The sequence below is a fragment of the Mesocricetus auratus genome, unplaced genomic scaffold (genome assembly GCF_017639785.1).
Source record: "Mesocricetus auratus isolate SY011 unplaced genomic scaffold, BCM_Maur_2.0 Super-Scaffold_2245, whole genome shotgun sequence".
Lineage (NCBI taxonomy): Eukaryota > Metazoa > Chordata > Mammalia > Rodentia > Cricetidae > Mesocricetus > Mesocricetus auratus.
In genome coordinates, this window is record NW_024429180.1 from 30,228,286 (window position 1) to 30,235,497 (window position 7,212).

Below are 7,212 nucleotides of genomic sequence, written 5' to 3' on the forward strand. Positions count from 1 at the left end.
CGCCACAAATGATAGACAGCTGAGGGAAACTGGGAACAGGAGATATGGTCTCCCACAGGGAAGAAAACATCAATCAGTTATACAGTTTCTAATGATCAACCTAGAAAACGTGTATACAAATAACATTATATGGTTGAGCAAGATAGTGTTTAAGAATCATATATGCAGGCAGTGAACTTGAGCGGGAGGATTATAGAGATTTTGAAAGAGGATCAGAAGGGAGAACAATTCTAACTATATTATAATTAAAATAAATCTAACCAAAATATATCCAGAGTTAATTGTTTTCAACATTGTAAGATAAATTTAAAACAATAAAAATAAACATTTTTCCTTTTATTTAGTAATAGTTTGACTATTTTACTCATTTTCTTCTATCAGAGTACATTGTTCAGTGACTAGTAATTTGTTTATGCTTTTGAAACATATCAATTCCCTTCCATTTTAACACAGCTCATTTCTTTTAAATTTTAAATGCCATCTCTTATGCTAACATATAACTTGCTCATGCATAAGAGCATATTCAATATTGTTTCATTTCATTTAATATAGATCTTACTATTTAGCCTAAGGTGATTATTTTGTTCTGCTTTTTAAGGCCTTTAATTGCAGTAAAATGATATCATCCCCCAGTTTCCTCCATCCAGAACCACCCAGCAGTCTTTCCTCAAACCCCTCTCAAGCCCCCAATATCAAGTTGACAGCCTTTTTTCCTTGATCATATTTGTTATGATGTGAAGCTAAAATGTGAGCAATTATATACTAATATATGTAAATTCAACATTCTGAGACCATTTTTCTTATTTGTGTGCGCATGGTTTCAAGGACAACTGATATATTTTAAAATCTGAATACTTTATGCATTTATATGTAACCTAAATTCCTTAGTATGCATTCAATAATATTCTGTATATTATTCTCTGTTTATTACAATATGATTCATGAAAAAAGGAACTTAAAGTAAGCCATTGATATTCCTCGTAGAAAATATCTTCATTCCAATACTCAGCAAGCAAATGGAAAAAAATCCAAGTGAGTTAGCAAAATCATCATCATCTAAAAGTCAAAGGCTTATTGCTTATGCTCACCCTGCCTGTGGGACTGAATCAGAGAAACATATGAAATGGAAATACTCAAGGGACAGTGTGGGGGCAGACTTATTCACAACAATAAACCCTGAAGTACAGCTCTGATGGCGGCAGAGACAAGAAGAAAATGTGCACAAGAACGGCCAACTATTGTATTGTACTGACAACATTACTAGATTTTTTTTTTGAAAATCAAATGACTGCAGAACTCATTCTCCGAAGTATGACCACCAGAGTTAAAATGAAAGTGATTGCAAATGGAAAAAAGAACTCATTAATGCTATGCATGACTATGCAGGAAACAAGAAGATGTTAAAAACTGACAGCAATCATACTATCAATGGTGGCAGCAACCGATAAGTGTCCATGGTAAGACTTGGAAAGCAGCTTTTTCTAATTATGGTAGCCATGTAAAAGACTAGAGACACTACTTACCACCCAAAAACCGAGTGATTTTCATGTGAAATCATGTGAATATTTCTTCAAAAAATCAATGAATTGTTTTATGAATTTCATAAAATTACATAAAATGGAGATGGACAGTATGGTACCAGTCTATGTCACTGTTTAATGAAAGTAGCAGTGGTATATTAGGAATGTGTAAAGGACAACTTTGTGACACTGAGTTAATAGATGGTTGTATCAATCACAAGGCAGCAGAAACAAAAAAGCAGAATTTCAAAGTTAAGTAGAACTTTGTCTACAAGAATTTACATGGGAAGTAGGAATGAACTACTTATGTACTGATGGAAAAATGTTTAATTTGCCTGTCTTTAAAAATCTGAGAGCCTTGATAGCATAAGTGCTTTGGTAGTCTGCAAGGATATAAGGGTTTAGGTGTGACATCCTCACCTTGGATGCTTTCCTCATCTGTGACCAGCACAAACATTTGTGGATAAGATTTGGTTTTAATTTCGTGTTAAATAGATTCATTAATGAAACATTTTTAAGTAGATTAAACTGACCAAATTGAGATGACTAACTAAAATTTGTTATGATTTTTAAATCACTTTTTACCACAGTTAACCCCAGAGAAGTAAAACAGAGACTCTACACTAGTTCTCACTTTATGAATTATATGATGTTTGTGAAAGGGAACTTGAAAATGATAATTGCCCAGAGCTTCTGTGTTATACTGAGTGGAAATTTACCTTAAATTCCAAGATCTCAAACTAGAAGAGTTAATAAGAATAACCTATACCCAAAAGATAAAATAGCGCTTAGAATCATACATGTTTCAAATAAAATTAACATGGTTTCTTGTAGTGAGTCTTTCAGCGTCTTTAAAGATTACAGAATCTGGAGATCTAGCTTGGTGTTTACTACTTTGACCTTTGAATAACAGCTGCAATCCCAAACTTGCTTTGGTCAATTATTTGAACTCATTTACTTGTTCTTCCTCAGAATGTCTTCCATTATGTATATATTTATTCAACATTTTAAAAGTCTCTATTTCCAAAAATTTCTCTTGGAAAAATATAAATGACACAAAAAATATTTTCTGTCTTACCTTGTTAGAGTTTAGAAAATAAAAGAGGATTGAGCAACAAAGAAAAAAAAACAGTTATCCTCAAAAATTCAGAGGAATATGCGAGAATAAATGAATAACTAAGCAAATGCATCCATTTTGTTAGATGTTTATTATTGGCCTTCTTGATATCATTTTATTTAGACATGCTCAATTTAGGAAAAATGAAAGTTTATGTGTCTGTGTGTACATTTAGAGCTGCAAAGAAATACTTTTCCCAGAGCAAAGTATTTTTTTGATAATTTTTTGTGATCTTAACCAACTGTTCAATTATAAATAATCACAAAATTCATAAGGTGCTATTTTAGAGTGTTTAACAATAATACAGGTGCAACACATTTTAATTCTACCTACCATTTAAACAAGTGCTTGCAAATATAAAACAAAGAATGCATTTCAGAAGTGGCCTTCAGTTCAAACTATCCTTGCTGCCTCTATGAATGCAATCCTATTGCACCCTTACTGTCATCTATTAGTGAAAAGTAAGGGGACAAAAATAAATAATATGCATACATATATGTTTATATGTATTATTATTTGTGTGTGTGTGTTCTATGTCATATGTTTTATGATATTTCAAAAAAAATCTATTCAAAAGACACAGTTGCTAACCTCAAATCCTATTTTGACAACTAGTGTGGACATCCACACTATATTTAAAAAGACGGATTCAAGGTTACCTATTTTTTTATTTGGAAACAATCTTATTTTATGTATCAATCCCCCTTTCCCTCTCCCCTATCCTCCTGTGCCCCCACAATCCCCCAAACCACCCCTTATCCGCTCCCCAAGTATAGTGAGGCCTTCCATGGAGGATCATCAAAGTCTGTCACATCATTTGACTAGACCCTCCTCCATAGTATCCCTCCTTAGGGAAGCGGATCCCAAAGTCCATTTGTGCCCTAGGGATAAATACTGGCTCCACTGTTAGTGGTCCCATAGACTTCCAAGGCCTCCTAACTGGCGTTCACATTCAGAGGGCTTGGTTCAGTCCAGTGCTGGTTCCCCAGCTTTGCTACTGGGGTCTATGTGCTCTCATGAGGTCAGGTCAACTGTTTCTGTAGGTTTCTTCAGTATGGTCTTGACTCCTTTGCTCATCCCTCCCTCTCTACAACTGGATTCTGGGAGTGTGGCTCAGTGCTTGGCTGTGTGTGCCTGTTTCTGCTTCCTTCAGCTACTCCATGAAGGCTCTACAATGGCAGATAAAGTAGTCATCAATCTCATAATAAGGGAAGATCATCTAAGGCATCCTATTCATTATTTCTTCGATTTGAGGATTGATTCAGTTACTATTTGCTTAACTTGTCTTCTCTATATTTTTTACTTATGTACCATTAAAAATTCATCATAATGTGTGAGTGGGTGGGATGGCATTTTGACTAATATCTGGTCAACATTAATAGGAAAATTCCTCCCTATAGTTTAATCTCTGGTTTATCAACTCTACTTTCAATGTGGAATGCAAGCTTTAAAAATTTCTCTAAGCAACAGTAATAATTTAACTTCTTTGTGAGTCTTCCTTACTTCAGCATAGGAATTTCCTTTTGTCAAAGAGCAGATTTAAACAGTGACACTTTAATACAGCATTATAAAATGATATGTATATTACTTAAGACACCTTAGGCTACAAATGTCAGAAAATGAACTCAGCTCTAGCTTAATCAAAAGTGATTTTATTGGCTAAGAGTATATTCTGAATTATTTTAATTAGCATGTGCATGTATGAACACATACACATTATAATTTGCCAACATGGGTGGAAAGGACATAATGCACGCTGATTTCTGAAGAATTACAAAATAATATATAACTCTTCTTCATCAAGGCTTCCATGTTTCCCTAGGCAAATTGGTTACAGTGAAGTAAGTAGAGTTAGAACACTTCTAATTTCAATTGACCGAAAGAACCATCAGTCTCACTTTTTCTTTTCTCCGCTCCTTTATTTCCTCCCTTATTTCCTTTTTCTCTCCTTTGTCTTTCTCCCTCTTTCCTCCCTTCTACTCTTCTATACCCCTTTCCTCTATCTTTCTCCAAACACAACTTCCTCACTACTTTGCACATATCAAGCATAAAAAATGTTTCAATGGCAGAAACATGACAAATCAAGCTCACAGGGAATGATAAGAAAAGAAGTGAGGATCACTTGTTCTCTCTCTCTGTCTCTCAATTAAAAAAAGAGTAGAGAAATTAAAATATTATAAAATGAAAAACCTCTGTATACAGACATCAGATCACATGGAGATAAAGAAACTAAACTTACGTGAAAGACTAATTGAAATTATATTCTAAATTGTTGTCTTGTAAGTCATGCTTAAAATATAGATGACCCTTTAGTCCTGAGGTCCTACTCTCAAGATATAGTTTATATATCCAAATATTCCAAAATCTATAACACTTACAGTCTGTAATATTTCATAAACAAAATGTCCCAACTTTGTTGAGAACTGTGGAACGATTTGAGTAGAGTTAAAAAAAGAATAATACCATCTGCCTGCTGATAAAGGCAAGAGTTTATCTGAAATACCCAGATTCAGGCAGTCCTGTATTGACAAAATCAGACAAAGGCAGCAATGAAGGTATTAGTGGAGCTGCCACTATATCAAGATTGAAAGAAATTTTAGGAAGGGCAAGAAATAATCAGGTTTACTTGTCTAGGACGGTAAAGAAAAAATATGCTGTATGGGAAAAGAAAAAAATGCTAAGAAGACAAAAGAAAAATCCAGGTTTTCTACCTGTGTTTTGTATTAGCTCAGTCCATTTTACTGAGTTGAGAGACTGAAAGAAGCACCTATAAGTTAAGAAATTCTATCAAATAAGCAGAGAAATCATACACTGGGCAGTGGATACAAAAAGAATGTGTTCTGTTCTTCTCAGATGTGGTAGTTGGTGACAGGATAGATGTAGTATTATTTTTGTATTGAGGATTGATTTTACTGAGGCTTTCCAATATAGCACATCCTGGATATACTTCAATATTTATTTGCTACATTTATAAAAATAAAATGTAGCTTTTAAATAGTTTGGTCATGGACAGTAACAAGTTGTACCCAACTACTTCACATTTTTCAGTCAGCCTTATGTTCAATGTTTTTTTCCATCATATTATTTGAGAAAAAGCAGCCAGCTTTGGTACATTTAAGTGTCTAGAAGTTCATCGTGGCAACAATCAGCATCAGCAAAAAGCAACTGAACAGACTGAGTGCATGCAAGCCATAAAGACTTGTTCTGCAAGGTGACATACAAAGAAATACTGAAAACATGACAGTCCTTGAGAAGAGGAAAAAGACCCAAACAGCAATCCTGTTGTTCTTGATGATATTTGCTTTCCCTGCCTGGGGCTGAATAATTTTCCTGCTGATGTGTTCAGTGAAAAAAGACAACAATAATCCTTTCAGGACTCTCTCATTTATAATACACAATGTTTGCTTACCAGTTATTTCCTATCTAAATTGCTCTGGTATGAGAAATGCATGTCAGAGCCATCATTTTCTTTTAAACACAGGTTCAATTTAAAACACCATCCTCCTGTTCATTCCTGTTCAGCCAAGTGTTTTATACTAACCTTGGATGCCTAATGAGGAAAGGTTCTCTTTCCTTTCATTTTTGCCTGAAATTCTTGTGTTTATTTATTTTTGACTTCGTAGATGATCAATGCATGATAGCAAGGAAAGCTTTATTTTCCCCCAAACTTAGAGATGGATAACCTTTCCCTTGTTCTCACTACTTTCCATAATACCTCAATTTCCTGCTGCTTTTCTTGGGAACATAGAACTGTGGCAAACTAGATCTCCCCCTTGAAACGTAGTCCCCACTCATGCCTACTTCAGTGTCAGGTTTTATTTCATAGCCATACTTCCTGTTGTGTTCATTGTCCTGTCTGTTTACATTTCACTTCCATACATCCTCACAGATGGGCTTTTCTTAATGGTTGGAAGTCTTCCTGGGCATAATTCTGCATCCAGGTCTAAAACTGTGTCTGGTATGTTCTAAGTGATTTTTAAAAATTTCTGTGTGTTGCTCATCATCCATTACAAGGGCAAGGTATTATCCTGTAATTTAAATATTTTAACAGTTTGGAGCCCCGTGATAATAAGGGCTTGCTTTGATGTACAGAGGAACAAAGTGACTGAATTATAACATGAGGATATTCATCAAGTCTTTATTGAAAGAGTATAGTTCACATGGGGAATAACTTCCTAGCCCCTCCTAAACGTTCACTCATTGATTGATTAACACATTCAGCATAAAATGTAGTGTCTTTGCAATGCTTTTTTTTGTACAGGGTTATTTCAATTCAAAAGCAAGTTATTTGCTCCATATATCTAGTAGCATATTTTAGGGAAAAAATCAGTAACCAGACAATTCCTAGAAATATCATATCATAATTTCTGTATGAAAATGTCACTAAAAGCCAATAATCCCAAAGTGTTTTAGCATTAATAAGTAGTGTGGGAATTTTTTCAATTTTTGGAGATATTTTCCTAATCGGCATGTGCCTAGTGAAGAACAGAGCTGTTTTTACCATTATGAGTGATAATCCAATTAATAGCTATTCTGCAGCTCCACCACATTTTTAGAGAAAACAGAATACTAAAA